General features: G+C 42.7%; 1 protein-coding gene across 1 annotated transcript in view; it reads left to right on the top strand.

Moving 5' to 3' along the window:
* The window catches only part of LOC124616455 (nexilin-like), a 127,920-nt gene that overhangs the window by 56,998 nt on the left and 52,728 nt on the right, over positions 1-18,194 (top strand). The gene's annotated exons all lie outside the window — the stretch shown is intronic.

The raw sequence follows: 18,194 nt of genomic DNA, 5'->3' as shown, positions 1-18,194 counted from the left end.
ACGGCTGCAGGAGGAGGATTAAAGTCGTGCTGTTACGGTGAGTGATACTTCGATCTCCGCAGAGAACAACAGACTTTGGTTTCTAAGTGTATTTCTCGTTTCATGGTCACATGGTAGCTCCCTTCATAAGCAGAATCTTCATAGTTTTTTTCTAGTGTACAGTTTAACGATTTTTAATATAACTGAAATGCTGTCAGCTTAGGTACATCGCCCTGGCTACAAAATTCTTGGTAGCCCCAAAAATTATGTCGGTACCCATAATCTGCTCTTCTTATACACCAGTTGTGAACTGTGTTCAGATATGTAGTCGTTTCACGACATACATTTCTTTTCGTTCTAGTATTGGTAGGATACACTTAAACTCAAGAATCAGCAGTGCAATATGGTTGCTACACTTTCATATCATGGAGAGCCTTTCAGAAAACATTCTTCTATGTCCCCTCCCGCCCATAAAATAGTTAAGTTTTCATCACAGTTTCACCTTCGATGTTCTACGATTATATTTGGTATTTTGATCCCATTTTTTATGTTGCACGATCGATTATTTTTCTGTCACATAATTATACACGAATCTCTCCGAATTTAAACTGAACATTTCCACACCTTGTTTTGAGAAACTGTACTATTTTGGTATGGATGCATATACCAACAGCCACTTTTCTCTCCGTTCCTTAATGAGTATAACTCAGTTCAGGATAATACATCAGTTTGCGGGAGATATCGACTATCTCAGTAAGCAGAGGTTGAAAATAACGCTTCAGTGTTAAATTTATTTATTTTCACACAACCGGTTTCCTCAGGTGTCGTACTGGAAATAGCAAAAGACGGGAACTAATTTTCACACGCTACAACACACATAAAAAAGAAAAGTGATTTTTTCCTAAAATGTTGCAGAAACTTTTAAAAAACAGTATTCTGTAACAACTATCTACCATCATGATACAACAATTTTGTAGACCATTTCACCACAATAGACCACACTCAGGGAGGAAAACATTCAGTGCTGGTAATTTTCGCGGTTAAATTCGTATTTGCGATAGTTAGTATCCTAGTGCTGATGAGTTGGGGCGACAGAAACATCCCTTCTACAGATACAGAAAACCAATTTTTAGCAAGCGGTCCTACGATAATGAACTTTTCTTTAAAGATGTCATATCAACCCACCATAATATGGTGACGTTTTTAATTTTGAAATTTATATCTGTCATCCAGATCACTCCAGTGTCCTCCGCGCCCACCATGGAGGTCTGTGCTTCACACCGAGCAGCCCTTGAGAGCCGCCACGTCAGACGCTGGACGTGTGGAGGCGTCGCCGTCAATACGACGTCTGGAGAGAACCGCATGGCTGCCAAACTGTTCTACCGAGATGCCGTGGCCAATACCTGAAACCACAGTTACCAATCCAATAAACCTTCGGATTATTGAGATAACATTGTCTCGTTATTTGTTTTATTTGGAGTAGCGTCGTTGTGGTAATGCAGGGGACTCGCATTCGGGTTGACTGCGGTTCAAGTTCTCTTCCGACCACCAAGATCTAGACTCCGATGGTTTCTCTTAGTAGATTAAGGCAAACACATAGATGGTTCCTTCGGACTGAAACTCGATCGATTTTGTCCCCAATGCGAGCTCCATCTGTCATTACTCCTCCGTCGATGGAGGTGGGATAGACCCGAATAATTCCTTCTTATCTTTATTTGACCAAGAAACTGATGTGAGCAACATTAACTAAAAAAAAGAAAACAAAAAATACACAAAAAAATCCAGGACCTTTGTGCTGACGGTTCACCACTGGAAACATTTGGAGCCCACGGACTACTCTTTAAAAATTTGCTAAGTTTACCAGCATTATCATTAGCACTAAGGATAATACTCAAAAGACTAGAGTGATTAAAATCGGTGCTTTCAAGAATAACAAATTAGTTCCTGTAAATTCACCTCACTGAGCCACATGGAATATAGCGCTACATAACAACGGAACTAAAACGTAATCAACATTTGACGCCCTCAGCAGTTGGATAGTATTCACTAATTAACGACTGTCTATACTTGTACTACACTGATCAGCCAGAACATTATGACCGCCTACCTAACAACCAGTACGTCAAACTTTGGCACGGATAACAGTGTTGACGTGTCACGGCATGGCAGCGATGGGGCCTTAGTAGGTCACAGGAGAGAGTTGGCACCACATCCGTACAAACATATCACCTAATTCCAGGATATTCCGTGGTGGGGGGCAATGAGCTTGACACCACGTTGAAACACATCCCAGATTAATTCGATCGGGTTCAGCTGTGGCGAGATGGGACAACCAACACATCAACTCTAACTCAGCCCTGTATTCCCCTCCTGTGCCTGAACTGATCGACAGTACGTCGATGGTCATATTAGTCTGGCTGATCAGCACACGTGATTCTGACATGATAGGTACGTGGACACTGCATCTGCTAGTAACAGGAGCGTGTCGAGTTGCTTTGCAAGTGTCACACATAAACTGAAGACTCTTAGTGTTATCACAGTGGTGCTTCATTTCATTGAACTCCATTGGGCGAATAAGAGTTGATTAGCATGTGGATGCAACGTCATACCAGTAAACGAAGGAATTAATGCTACGAACATATGCTCAACCTTGAGAACTAGTCAGAATTCAGAGTAAGTTCATGCCCACTGCTGATTATAACGTGGGCACTAGCCCCTGGGATTTGTTGTAAAACTTTCAGGACTATAGTAATGTTGGAGAGGAATATGCTGTCACAGGAGGCACTTGTTTATTTAAAACAAATTCTTTTTCACAAAAAGTAAAGAAAAGGCTTTTGGGAGATATGTGGGGGCTATGATATGAGTCAGATGCGTGGCATATACGTCTGGATCATCTTGACGTTAGTTTTTTGTCACAGTCTGGAGTATTCCGTAACGTTCATGGCTTTATTGGTAACTACAAAATGAAAAAAAAGTCCCATAAAAAGTAATGGAAAAGATTAAGAATATTTGGGGAATTTTAGGATATTTAGTTAGGTAACTATGATAAATAATTTACTTCCCAACTTCCTAAGGACTTTACATGAAACAATAACGCAAACACAAAAGAAGCAAACGTCACATAGTGATGGTTTGTTGCATAGTAAATATGAAGATATCAGGATTTGTGACTTGAGCCCAGTAATATTGTTATTATTTACGGCACTTTTCGTCAGTTGTAGCTAAGATTATGCTTTATTATATAGAGAAAAACTGATTAGAATTATATTTTATATTACACAGCTATCAAGATGCTTAGCACGAATATGCGAGGCATTTTTGATACACACATGTGAATTCAGTAATAAAAGATGGAATATTCTCTCATGTCTATGATAAAGCACAGTTTAGTTCATGGTAGCTGCTAACTCTAGAAAGAACACACGGAAAGTCTAAATGGCAATTAATAACTCCCGACCTACAACATAAAAGACAAGTATAAGGCGATGTAACGTAAAATTATTAGGCAATACATTACTGCAGTTGATAGTTTACAAATATGGAAAAAATGTAACGTAAAGCAAGTAAGTCTTCTGCCCAAAATGCGGTCGGTATTTTGCAATACGATCTACTGCAAAACTATCTACTGCTCAATACAAACAATCTTTCTCTCATACTCCATACACCTTTTTTTACCGTGAATGTCATTTGACTGCACATTTCAATAACTCTCTTACGTATAGTTACAAACACTTAGGTACACAGCTTCTAGACTTATTTTTTCTTGTGGTTTCGTTGTGTAGAGTGCTAGGTACGTACCACTTTAGCGTAATTTCTAAAAATATTACCACCAGGACACATAAGCTGACGGATTTTAGCTTATTCTTTATTTGATACTCTTAAAATTTAATCAGCTCAAATCGAAACACGTGTGGGCTAACCTAAGAGACTAACCTATCGGGAGGACTCTGATCTCTTACTTCAAAAGTGGAAATTGGTGATGGTAATATAACACAGCACACGAAGAAGTAGAATTTAAAAGGTACTCAATGCCCTATTTGTTCAATGGATGGACGAACATAGGTATCTAATATTCCGAAGATGTACAAGTTCTTTAAATTTCTGAACAGTTGATTTACGATAATTGAAGGCTAATGAAACGACATAGAAATGAAAACTTAAGAAGACTTCAGCGAAAGTTTAACTTTTATGGGAGTGCTAGTATGCGCACAAGAATCAGCAAAGCAATCGAAAGTGCAGCAAAGTAGCTGAAATGAAACCAAAGTTATGGTTCACACATCTCTATTGCTGTTGTAATTATTCATATAACGATTCACTACCCTTTCGTGGTGTCTCAGGTGGGTTCGATACAGGGTTGTGATTCGGCAGCTCTCAAAACTCGTTACATGAGATAGCATCAGAGTTGCTTGAGAATTATCCGTCTCTGGATTAATGAACTCAAATGCTGTCGTAGTTTCAGAATGGCTACATTTTTTTGTATTACTTCACTAGAATCGGAAATGATCTCCTGCAGCATTGTTACTTAACAACACTATGCTCTCATAGTACTTGGTTTATTATGTCATATACAACTGCCTTTCAAACAAAAAGTTCCTATTTCCTTCACAATAAATGTATTGTTGAGACGTCTTGCAGTCAAGTGTGAAAGTATTTCGAATTATAGAGTAAATTCCAAATCAACTGCATTCTGGAGCACTGCTATTTGCACTAGTCGGATACTCTCAGAGAAACTCTGAGCGTGTTGCAAGGAAAGTTTTTGCTATCTAACCGCAAATTGTAAAAATGCAGCTACTGAAATAAATACAATTCGCCAGTATCACATAACACACCTCATGACAAAATCCGCAGTAATCGCCAACAGTATTTGTAGCTGTTTCACTTTCTGTAGCGGTGATTTCTAAAGCATATTCTTTAGCCCATAAAGGGACTAAAATAATAGTCAGTTCTATCGTCAGCTGACATCCAACGAAGTACGTGTTTTTCCTCATCGTAGTGCTTTTATACATTTCATACAGTATAACTGAAACGGGAGATCAACGTCGGTCGTTTTGTAAAAACATTTTCATACACGTCTTCCGGCGACAATCCACGAAATTACGTTCAAAGCCTAAATCACTTTCCACAGGATACGCTCTCGTAAGTAACTCGTCCCAGGTGGGAGTAGAGCAAGGCGACAACACTCTGGCTACTTCTCACTTGTCTGTAGAGCACTATCGACAGTATTCATTATTACATCGCTGTAAACGCAAGCTAACTAGTCGATATCTGGTGCCATGTCATCCACGCTCTCGATATTTATTGCTTGCAGGTGACCTTGGAAAAGACCAAATTGAGCGAGCTGATGTTTGCCTATATAATTTAACAGTGATGCTTAAATCTGGGGCAATAGCTGTGAGCTTCTATATCGTTACAGCACCACAGTACACCGCTCGAGAATTTCAACCGATAAATTTACCTCACTCGTTAAATTATTGGCAACCTGCGACATAATAACGCATTACGTCTTTAATAAAATGATTAACAGCTATGCCCGGCCGTGACGTGGTCTGGAGATGACATTCGTAGCTGTGTCAGCCCCTCCCCTGTTTTTAGCTGTCTTCTATTAAGTCAATTGGGACTGACGTACAGTCGTTTTTTAACTCCTCTCTCTCTTCGTGTTCTATAGCTTTGACTTGGGCGCGTATCACCCCAGTTGTTTTCTGCGCCCTAAAGCAAAAACAAAACAAACCCTCCCCTCCTAAGGCCAAACAGGAGCGCCGTGTCCCGGCCAGATGTACGGCACTGTGTCACAAATATGGTGAATTACTAGGGTAAACAAGAGCCTCCGATAACACCTGTCCACTTTGATCAATGACATTATCAGAAGCCTCAAAATGCAACACAAATTTGATTTAAAAATCGCTATCAAGACGTCATACTTACCAGTTCCCATAAACCAAAATATAAAAATCAAATTCGGAAACATAGAAAATCTGAATAATAAATATTGGGCCTGACGAGGAAACTACGGCAAATTGGGGAGAGAAATTCTCATATGAAAGCCACGGTATCGTGGAAATACTAAAGTATACAAACCAGAACAACAAGAAGAATACGATGAAGAATAGGACGCAGAGGTTGACAACGAAAAAAGTAAAAATAAACCATGAAATTAGAGAGATTAAACTGGTATCGAAGGCAACACACTATGTATACAACTAACTGAAAAGCGAGACATCAACAAAGGAAACCTAAAAGTAATATCGTACAGAAGGCGGAAAACCAATACCAAAACAGATCGCGAAAGTTAACGAAACATGGCAAAAAGCATATCACTTACCTATATATGGCTCAAATGGCTCTGAGCACTATGGGACTTAACATCTGAGGTCATCAGCCCCCTAGAACTAAGAACTACTTAAACCTAACTAACCTAAGGACATCACACACATCCATACCCGAGGCAGGATTCGAACCTGCGACCGTAGCGGTCCCGCGGTTCCACACTGAAGCGCCTAGAACCGCTCGGCCACTCCGGCCGGCACTTACCTATATAGCTTGACCGAACACTCCAGTATCGATACAGAGAGCAGGAAATTGCAGAAATGGACAAACCGCAGTTATATGTATTCACTAATATATTTCAACAGAAAATCGCAAAATCCCCGAAACTACTCGTAAATACTCTTTGTATTATTTAGACGTGAGTTGGTACGCACTAACCTGGGTTTGGCCACTTTTTTCTGTCGTCTACCCAAATGAAAAAAATCTGGTGTATCTTTGTACATTAGTTTCAGTTACTGACATTGCGTTCTTCTCACTGTACGTTACAATAACCGGTTTTCATTTACAATAGTCTTCTGAAGACTTACGTTTTTCGTAATTGTCGAAATATCAGCTTTCCTTATTTCAGTGATGTTACTATTACTATTCACTAAGTTATTAATATCATTCCATTACAGGCTGGGTCACCTTTGAAAAAATATATGTCGAAGTTCGCCTAAGTTGTAATCACTGTGTACTCACGTTACCAAGACAACCAAAGATAACGTTTAAACTCTAGTTGATTAGGAGCGTCAACGGAGTACAGCGTAAACTCGTCTTTCTCTTAAGTAGCCAAAATTGTGGATTCAATAACATGCCCACTCCATCAAAAACTAAAACGCTGTCTATAAATCTAATACAAACATCAAACATAGCGTAGGCTGACACTACCAGCACTCCTAAGGAAAACAAACCAAAGCGCCGCACACGTATGACATCACCCGCCACAACAACAGTACATCACAGCTGAAGCCCGACAGGCGGTATCGAAGTCTCAGGTTGAGCCAATTACGGTTTGCCATATCACCTGGATTCTGTCTTTCCCAAATTAGTTTATTTTACTTGTTAAATTAACGCAATAATACTGCGGCTCAGCACTGCAATGACTGGCAATGATTGTCTCGTGCCGACAGAGTGTTGTCTACTGAAACAACCATCAGTCTCTGCAGTTGATACACTTTTCCGTTTCATCCTGTTGGCTGTAGCCATCTCCATGCTTGTAATACGGGAGGCATCTGATGAGGAATATGTGTCCCGCCTGACTCATGCAGTTTTGTCGTTCCCATAGTTTTCGCTTTGGATTCATGTTGTCGGAAGGCTCTGTGCGAATAATTCACTGTCTGTACTCACCTCACGGCGCTTAGCGCTAGAATTTTGTGGCTTTTGCGCTGCGCAAAATGCTGCTGTTTCTCAAATCATTCCTGGTGTTACCAAATTACTAATAAGTGAATAATTCGAGAAACAATGAAGTACTGGTCATAGCTCCTCTTTTATCAGCACCTTCTCGTAAGTAGCTGACGCAACCAAAGGTGCTAAGCGACTGGTTAAATGGGCAGGTCAATCTCGTTTCCAGCAAACACACATAGGTATTGGCCTGTATCACTGATGGCGTTCGGTTCTAGAAATGTGGAACATGTTTTATGATGACGCATTACGACCCTCTTCGAGATCGAGGAAGATTCTCTACAATAACCATTATGGGTTCCACAAATAGACATCGAGCGGCATTCAATTCGGTATCTGGATCTTATATCCAGAGCAGAAGGCAATGGACCCGGGCTAGTGCTGTTTTCCTCGACTTCGCACTGTCACACTCTCTTTTAGTAAACCAAGTACGAGGCAGCGGCGGTTCGTCTTGTGGCGAGCGGAGCAGTGGATCCCACAGAAATATTCACCTGACAGAATTTTACACTGCATAAAAATTTTAAATCATCCATTCTCCTGCCTCTATGACAGATTAGTACTTAGTTATATAATGAACCTCTCTGACGACGTCCACAGTCTTGCTTGAAACTAGTGGTCAGCTCTCACGTACTCGATTCGGCGCATGCGCAAAATCCGATTCTGCACTACCGAAGACCACATTCAAGCCACTTAGCTTGTCTGAGAGGGGTGGAGAAGGGAGCGAGAGCAGTAGGTGTCTCCTGTCCTCAGCGCTGGAGGAACGCTCCGCCCTGTGTCCTCCATGACCCTCCCACCGTTGAACCTCGTCGAAGAGCGGTACCTCTTCCTCCCCGGTAGTTCCTCCAAGCTGACGTTTCTCTAACTTATGACATCTGTTTTATCATTGATCTCTGTAGATAATTGTATTTCTGAAACTAAAGTAACAACAGGATTCTAGTCAGCGACGACAGGCAGGAGTTAACTCGTTTATGTTGCAGTTAAGTAACAAATTTTCTAAGCATTGTCATGAGGGAAGATTCGATGTGTAGTGGTAAGTTTGAAGACGTAAGTTCTCAGACGTGCAGTGTCTACAATTAGAAATCATATGTCTAATTTTCCGTTGCAGAGATTTAGGGATACAAATTTGCTTTTCCTTTTGCTTGAATATAAGCTCTGTATCAAGGACCTATAGAAACTGACATCGAAAATCATGTTAATAAGGAAATTAAGAACAAAGATACAGAAACTCTAAGAATGTACGAGACAGTATGGTTATCTGGATGTGGTATCACAAAGAAATTTGATTGTTTTCCGTGTTAGTTGTTGTAAAAGAAAATGCTGTATGCGAAATGATTTGGGTGCTATTGTGCGTTGATGATCGCAGACATTACTGAAAACGAAAAAGCGGTCCAGATCTAAGATGGCTGCACAACTAGAACACAATATTTTAACGAAACGGGGTAATACACAAAACTGGATAGTGTTTGTAGGCAGCCAATTGAAAGACATAATGATCAAATTCTCTAATGTGGTTACACAATCTCTAAAAAAGAATGGTCTATTGTAATTTGTGGTGTATCCTAGCTCGCATTTCGTGGACCTTACGGATTCAGTGACTCATCACATCCAGGGATTTCGCGTCGTCTGCTAGATTTCATCTAGATTCTTTGCTGGATATGATAGCGTGCTTAGCGAACATCTTTCGAAGGCTACTGTTTTCAAAGTCACATGTAAACATATTCAAAAGTTTATTCTTTCTTGTATGCTGCAGGTATAGAATGAGCGTGTAAAAAAGATAGTTACTGTCACTGATTCTGCAGCAGTTATCTCTGATAAGACAGTGAAATTTCAACAATCTCACTGTTAGTCATAATAATCAGGTACGTTTCCTCTTAGGGTAACCCTGTAGTAGGGGTTTGCACTTCCCTCACGCCTCGTGAAAAGGATCAAAGTCGCTTAGAGATACTTTGCTGGCTATTGTTGATAATCCAAATACAAAGCTGTGAGTGCCGCGCGTGAGTCGTGCTTCGGTAGCTCAGTTGGTAGAGCACTTGCCCGCGAAAGGCAAAGGTCCCGAGTTCGAGTCTCAGTCGGGCACACAGTTTTAATCTGCCAGGAAGTTTCATATCAGCGCACACTCCGCTGCAGAGTGAAAATCTCATTCTGGAATCCAAATACAGTTATTCCTCACAACTACAGTTTTACAGGTGTTGTGAGTGGTCGGCGTTCAGGTGTTCAGGCTTTTCTAAATGAACATTTTGATCCTGCCTGTATTGTTCATTGCTATGTCCATAAATTGGACCTGATTGTAACCTAAGCGAAGAGTCAGAATATGAACCTTAGAATTTTTTTGCTTGCCATAATGATATTCGTAGATATACCCATACATCTTCACAGTGAATAACGGTGCTAATTGAAATAGTGAACAGGACTGTGCAAGTCATGTATGAAAATAGTGACTCGTAGAATTAATGGAAGAAACTGAGCTTCCATCTCGACAAATCACTACAATTACAATTACCTAAACAACAGATCTCTGTCTGAAATTAAGGCATTCACATCATTTCAATTTTGGTTGCCTGTATTTATAATCATACTGTGCGAGCGTTGCTATATTGTACTGACAGTTACAAAAATGAGTAGCTGACCGTCTGAGTGTACAACAAGGAGCTGAACATCGCAAAAATATACCAGAGGTAACATCTCTGACATGATTTGGACGTGCTGAGTGCCACTGCATCCTGCGAACAGATAGGGACAGGGAAACGAATTCCAAAAACTGTTATTTCAAAAGAAGTGTGAGATAAAATTATCGCTCAAGTTGCTGAAAGCTTTGAATTTACCGGATATATTTTCACTGGAAAATTAATTTAATTCCGAAAACTGTGTTTCGTGAGCAAATCATTTTCTGCAAAGATTGCTGCTGAGATCTTGCAAAATATATCCCATCCTTCAATGCAATAAGCTGAGAACAGAACTTCAGATACTAAACACGTGAAATGAGTTTAGAAATTTATGCAATTCCTGTTCGAAAATAATTTGCAGATACGTTTTAGTCAAACAAAGGATCTCCTGAAATCATTGTTACATGATCGGCGATTTCGTCTGACGCGGATCGATCTTCTCCCACTCTGAAGCGAATAAAAGCTTTACCTGCGAAATACTATGTGTCAACACAACAGCCAACTGCCAGTAGCAATAGCAGCGCTATGTATCGAAAAGGACTTCGTACGCAGAATCGTATAATTCAGTGAATGCTTCATTGATAGAATCTCTGCTCTTATTGAGTGGAGAATGGATTTTTCGTGGATACATTCATCGTAAGGTGGGTGTATTTACGTAGAGCAGTTATTTTTTATTCATTATTAAATCATATATGTTAGTCGCCCATATCTTTGTAGACCATCTTCCAGTAAACCCCCTAGAAAAATGTCTGCGAACCACAAAAATGGTTCAAATGGCTCTGAGCACTATGGGACGCAACTGCTGAGGTCATTAGTCCCCTAGAACTTAGAACTACTTAAACCTAACTAACCTAAGGACATCACACACATCCATGCCCGAGGCAGGATTCGAACCTGCGACGGTAGCAGTCGCGCGGTTCCAGACTGTAGCGCCAGAACCGCTCGGCAACCAGCGGCCGGCTGCGAACCACAGGCGAAGTGCAAGCTTACCGAGTAGCAGACCAAATGACTGGTTACAGGACATTCTAGCAAACAGAAATCATAAGGTGTAATTTTAGAGGACAAAATCGATACGTGTAAAGGTAATTTTGGGAGTAAGCCAAAGGGCTTCTACAGGGCTATTAATGTTTGCAATACTCTCTCTGTAAATGACATAGCGGATAATGTCAAAAGATCTACGCGGCTGTTCGCAGACGTTGCTCTTGTCTATAGAAAGGCTGAAACACCAGACTACTGATTCGACATACAGGAAGATCTGCAAGTAGTCAAGATTGGACTAGTTTACCCTAAACGTAAGTAAATGCAACGTATTACACTGGCATGGAGTGAACAGATTGACGAGAAAACATTAGATACAATAATTACCTGAAAATGCCTTAGAATGTTCATCCCATGCGGACTAAAGAGATATACTGGAACAGTCTGAAGAGAATTACCTCATCCACAAGAGAAGTGGCTTTCAAAACACTAATTAGGCAATTGCTTGGGTATTTGTCACGAATCTTGGACGATTATCAGGTAAGATTACTAGAAGACAGACAGAAGATGCGATGAAGAACGACGCGTTTCATCCCGGGATCGTTGGTAAGCGAGAGCGTTACTGCAATACTCAAAAAACACCCATCACAGGCGCTGTAAGAGAGGTGTTGTGCATCGCGGAGAGGTTCACTGTTGAAAATTTAGAGAATGCACTTCCAAGAAGAGCCGGGCGTAACATTATTTTCTCCTGGAGAAGACTCTCGAAATGATCACAACTAGAAATTTATGTACCACAAGTACCCTCTGCCACACAACATAACGTAGCTTAAGTGCAGATGTTCCATGGTCTATAAAGTGCTGTCAAACGGAGGGATGATGTGGGTTCAGTGTGACCCTGCTAGGCAAGTAAATGATATATCCTATCCATCGTTGTCTGTGACAGGGATCTACTTCCGTGATGTTTACTGCCGCCGGCTGTATAGCCGGATCAGGAGCTTATTGCCAATAGTCCGTTACGTTCTTGCTATATTAGGTCATAATGCTGTTTCGATGTTAGCGATCATGGCTACCTGGTAGGAAGTCAGTATAAAGCTTCAATAATAAAACGAGTATTTCATATGAATAAGTCTTGACGTTTCAGGCAGTCATTGAACCCGTTTGTTGCCGGGAATGTACTGCAAATAGATTTCATGTATTTCATAACGGCTGTAGTCGCATCAGTTCTTGTATTTGCATCGTAATCGGGAAAACACAGGCACTGCAATATCGTATTTCCTTCCGATACCGAACAAGCGACTTTCAAGTAAAATCTCTCCCACGTACTGGATTATACATAGTAAATGTACGAGTACGGGATTTAGGCATGTGGTTGACGATATGTGTAGAGTTGAGCCTGGCCATGAGTAGTTCTCGGATAGCCAATTGCGATAAGCGTGAAATCCGGGTTCGAGCTGCGGTCAGGGACAGATTTCCATTGTCGTCATTCCATTATACAGCTGATGGTTATCCACATTCGCAACTGCGAATACATTCCTTCTAAAGTGAGAATCTTCTAGCGCGGTTTGTGAGTAACCCGTTGTGCAAACTTATGGACGAAAGTAACTCCCACATGATGCGTCGCTACCAAGTGACAAACCTCAATGAAACTTCAACCGCACATAGAAAGCACAGCTATAGTATAGAGCAAAAGGGAACTGTAAAAAACATGGAATGAGGTGAACAGAAAAGACACTGTTATTCAAAGGCAGTAATTACACTGCAGTCTCCGCGATTTCTGGTGGTCCCTTGGACATTACAAAAGGCGGAACAAGCTTTTTACTAGTGTGTATCGTCAAAACGGACAGAAACGCGCAGCCATGTTGCACACGAGGATGGTAAGACGTTCTTGTGGTAGGATGTTCCAACTCTCAACACGGACAGCAACGTGAAGGCATGTTGCACATGAGGATGGTAAGGTGTTCTTGAGGTAGGATGTTCCAATACTTAACACGGACAGTAACGTGAAGTCATGTTGCACATGAAGATGGTAAGACGTTCTTGTGGTAGGCTGTTCCAATACTCCACCAGCGCACACACAACAACTGAATGGTCGTTGGTGCGCGCGGACGTGCAGCAGTGTGTCTCACCAACTCACACCACACGTACTCCATGCCATTTAAGACGGAGGAACGGGCAGATCAGTTCATTCGACGAATATCCTCTCATTCCAAGAGCTCTTCCACCTGCGCAGCTCGATGCAGTTGCCGCATTGTCCATCAATGAAAATGAAGTCAGCCGAATGCACCCCTGAAAAGATTCACACCGGGAAGGAGTACAATGTCATTCTAACTTTGCTACATCTACATCTAAATTTATACTCCGCAAGCCACCCAACGGTGTGTGGCGGAGGGCACTTTACGTGCCACGGTCATTACCTCCCTTTTCTGTTCCAGTCGCGTATGGTTCGCGGGAAGAACGACTGTCTGAAAGCCTCCGTACGCGCTCGAATCTCTCTAATTTTACATCTCCGTAACGTTATCACGGTTACCAAATAACCCTGTGACGAAACGCGCCGCTCTTCTTTGGATCTTCTCTATCTCCTCCGTCAACCCGATCTGGTACGGATCCCACACTGATGAGCAATACTCAAGTATAGGTCGAACGAGTGTTTTGTAAGCCACCTCCTTTGTTGATGGAATACATTTTCTAAGGACTCTCCCAATGAATCTCAACCTGGCACCCGCCTTACCAACAATTAATTTTATATGATCATTCCACTTCAAATCGTTCCGCACGCATACCCCCAGATATTTTACAGACGTAACTGCTACCAGTGTTTGTTCCGCTATCATATAATCATACAATAAAGGATCCTTCTTTCTATGCATTCGCAATACATTACATTTGTCTATATTAAGGGTCAGTTGCCACTCCCTGCACCAAGTGCCTATCCGCTGCAGATCTTCCTGCATTTCGCTACAATTTTCTAATGCTGCAACTTCTCTGTATACTACAGCATCATCCGCGAAAAGCCGCATGGAACTTCCGACACTATCTACTAGGTCATTTATATATATTGTGAAAAGCAATGGTCCCTTAACACTCCCGTGTGGCACGCCAGAGGTTACTTTAACGTCTGTGGACGTCTCTCCATTGATAACAACATGCTGTGTTCTGTTTGCTAAAAACTCTTCAATCCAGCCACACAGCTGGTCTGATATTCCGTAGGCTTTCACTTTCTTTATCAGGCGACAGTGCGGAACTGTATCGAACGCCTTCCGGAAGTCAAGAAAAATAGCATCTACCTGGGAGCCTGTATCTAATATTTTCTGGGTCTCATGAACAAATAAAGCGAGTTGGGTCTCACACGATCGCTTTTTCCGGAATCCATGTTGATTCCTACATAGTAGATTCTGGGTTTCCAAAAACGACATGATACTCGAGCAAAAAACATGTTCTAAAATTCTACAACAGATCGACGTCAGAGATATAGGTCTATAGTTTTACGCATCTGCTCGACGACCCTTCTTGAAGACTGAGACTACCTGTGCTCTTTTCCAATCATTTGGAATCTTCCGTTCCTCTAGAGACTTGCGGTACACGGCTGTTAGAAGGGGGGCAAGTTCTTTCGCGTACTCTGTGTAGAATCGAACTGGTATCCCGTCAAGTCCAGTGGACTTTCCTCTGTTGAGTGATTCCAGTTGCTTTTCTATTCCTTGAACACTTATTTCGATATCAGCCATTTTTTCGTTTGTGCGAGGATTTAGAGAAGGAACTGTAGTGCGGTCTTCCTCTGAGAAACAGCTTTGGAAAAAGGTGTTTAGTATTTCAGCTTTACGCGTGTCATCCTCTGTTTCAATGCCACCATCATCCCGGAGTGTCTGGATATGCTGTTTCGAGCCACTTACTGATTTAACGTAAGACCAGAACTTCCTAGGATTTTCTGTCAAGTCGCTATATAGAATTTCACTTTCGAATTCACTGAACGCTTCACGCATAGCCCTCCCTACGCTAACTTTGACATCGTTTAGCTTCTGTTTGTCTGAGAGGTTTTGGCTGCGTTTACACTTGGAGTGAAGCTCTCTTTGCTTTCACAGTAGTTTCCTAACTTTGTTGTTGAACCACGGTGGGTTTTTCCCGTCCCTCACAGTTTTACTCGTGACGTACCTGTCTAAAACGCATTTTACGATTGCTTTGAACTTTTTCCATAAACACTCAACATTGTCAGTGTCGGAACAGAAATTTTCGTTTTGATCTGTTAGGTAGTCTGAAATTTGCCTTCTATTACTCTTGCTAAACAGATAAACCTTCCTCCCTTTTTCTATATTCCTATTAAGTTCCATATTCAGGGATGCTGCAACGGCCTTGTGATCACTGATTCCCTGTTCTGCGCTTACAGAGTCGAAAAGTTCGTGTCTGTATGTTATCGGTAGGTCCAAGATGTTATCTCCACGACTCTGTTCCATGTTTAATTGCTCGCGGTAATTTTCGGATAGTGCACTCAGTGTAATGTCACTCGATGCTCTGTCCCTACCACCCGTCCTAAACATTTGAGTGTCCCAGTCTATATCTGGTAAATTGAAATCTCCACCTAGGACTATAACATGCTGAGAAAATTTATGCGAAATGTATTCCAAATTTACTCTCAGTTGTTCTGCCACTAATGCTGCTGAGTCGGGAGGTCGGTAAAAGGAGCCAACTATTAACCTAGCTCGGTTGTTGAGTGTAACCTCCACCCATAATAATTCACAGGAACTATCCACGTCTACTTCACTACAGGATAAACTACTACTAACAGCGACAAACACGCCACCACCAGTTGCATGCAATCTATCCTTTCTTAACACCGTCCGTGCCTTTGTAAAAATTTCGGCCGAATTTATCTCTGGCTTCAGCCAGCTTTCTGTACCGATAACGATTTCAGGTTCTGTGCTTTCTATCAGCGCTTGAAGTTCCGGTACTTTACCAATGCAGCTTCGACAGTTTACAATTACAATACCGATTGCTGCTTGGCCCCGCATGTCCTGACTTTGCCCCGCACCCTATGAGGCAGCTGCTCTTTCTGTACTTGCCCGAGGCCATCTAACCTAAAAAAACCGCCCAGTCCACGCCACACAATCCCTGCTACCCGTGTAGCCGCTTGCTGCGTGTGGTGGACTCCTGACCTGTCCAGCGGAACCCGAAACTCCACCACCCTACGGCGCAAGTCGAGGAATCTGCAGCCCACACGGTCTCAGAACCGTCTCAGCCTCTGATTCAGACCCTCCACTCGGCTCTGTACCAATGGTCCGCAGTCAGTCCAGTCGACGATGCTGCAGATGGTGAGCTCTGCTTTCATCCCGCTAGCGAGACTGGTAGTCTTCACAAAATCAGATAGCCGCCGGAAGTCAGAGAGGATTTCCTCCGACCCATAGCGACACACATAATTGGTGCCGACATGAGCGACCACCTGCAGATGGATGCACCCTGTACCCTTCACGGCATCCGGAAGGACCCTTTCCATATCTGGAATGACTCCCCCCGGTATGCACACGGAGTGCACATTGGTTTTCTTCCCCTCTCTTGCTGCCATATCCCTAAGGGGCCCCATTACGCGCCTGACGTTGGAACTCCCAACTACCAGTAAGCCCACCCTCTGCGATCGCCCGAATCTTGCAGACTGTGGGGCAACCTCTAGAACAGGACAAGCAGCCATGTCCGCCTGAAGATCAGTATCAGCCTGAGACAGAGCCTGAAACCGGTTCGTCAGACAAACTGGAGAGGCCTTCCGTTCAGCCCTCCGGAATGTCTTTCGCCCCCTGCCACACCTCGAGACGACCTCCCACTCTACCACAAGTGAGGGATCAGCCTCAATGTGGGCAGTATCCCGGGCAGCCACAGTCGTAGTCCGATCGGGGGATGCGTGGGACGAGCTGGCCGTCCCCGACAAACCCCCATCCGGACCCCCACAGTGATGCCCATTGGCAACAGCCTCAAGCTGTGTGACCGAAGCCAACACTGCCTGAAGCTGGGAGCGAAGGGATGCCAACTCAGCCTGCATCCGAACACAGCAGTTGCAGTCCCTATCCATGCTAAAAACTGCTATGTTAAGAACGTCTGAACTAATTTACAGAGAGAACAAACAATTCGACACTAAATTTAAACGGTTATTAAAATACAAGATTGCCTAGTAAATGCAGTAATGCTGCTACTTGCGCACTGCTACTTGCTGGTGAGTATACCATGACCAAATATTTCGAGGTCAGTAAGCTGATGCAACATCATGCCTCTGCACACCTTAATACCTGGACTCCAAACTACCACATTCGACAAAGATCCTCGGTACTCTGCATAGTCCCATATGTCACAGTATGAGAGTGTGTGCAGAATTACTACTCAGACTGAACCTGCTCTCATTATAGATGAGCTCGCCAGCGCACTGCTCCTCGGTCCAGTCCCTATGGACTTGGCGCCATCGCACATGGTGGCGCCGGTGCGTTCATGTCAACAGAACACAACATGCTGGTTGTCGGGCAAACACACCACCCCCATGCAGTCACTGTGCCATGTCGTTTATGTTCTTTCAGTTGAGTTGTGTAAGGTGCGGAGGGAGGGGTGGTAGCCGCATTCGGCTCCATAGTCACACTTTGACGTCACGCTAGGTGACCTCAGTGTATCTGTGCACGACGGGAAGAGACCTGCGAACACAGTCCTGCACCTTCATTCAATTCCACCGAGTGGTTAATACGTTATGTTACTTTACCTATACCGTCCTGCAGTTTTGCAGAACAGTGTACTTGTACCGTGAAGGCCTCCACGTACGGCTGGTCCCGGCGGACGTTCGAGTCCTCGCTCGGGCGTGGGTCTGTGTGTGTTTGTTCTTAGGATAATTTAGTTTAAGTAGTGTGT

The sequence above is a fragment of the Schistocerca americana genome, chromosome 5, assembly GCF_021461395.2.
Source record: "Schistocerca americana isolate TAMUIC-IGC-003095 chromosome 5, iqSchAmer2.1, whole genome shotgun sequence".
In the NCBI taxonomy this organism is placed as follows: Eukaryota; Metazoa; Arthropoda; class Insecta; order Orthoptera; family Acrididae; genus Schistocerca; species Schistocerca americana.
This window is presented reverse-complemented; position numbering and strand designations above follow the sequence as displayed.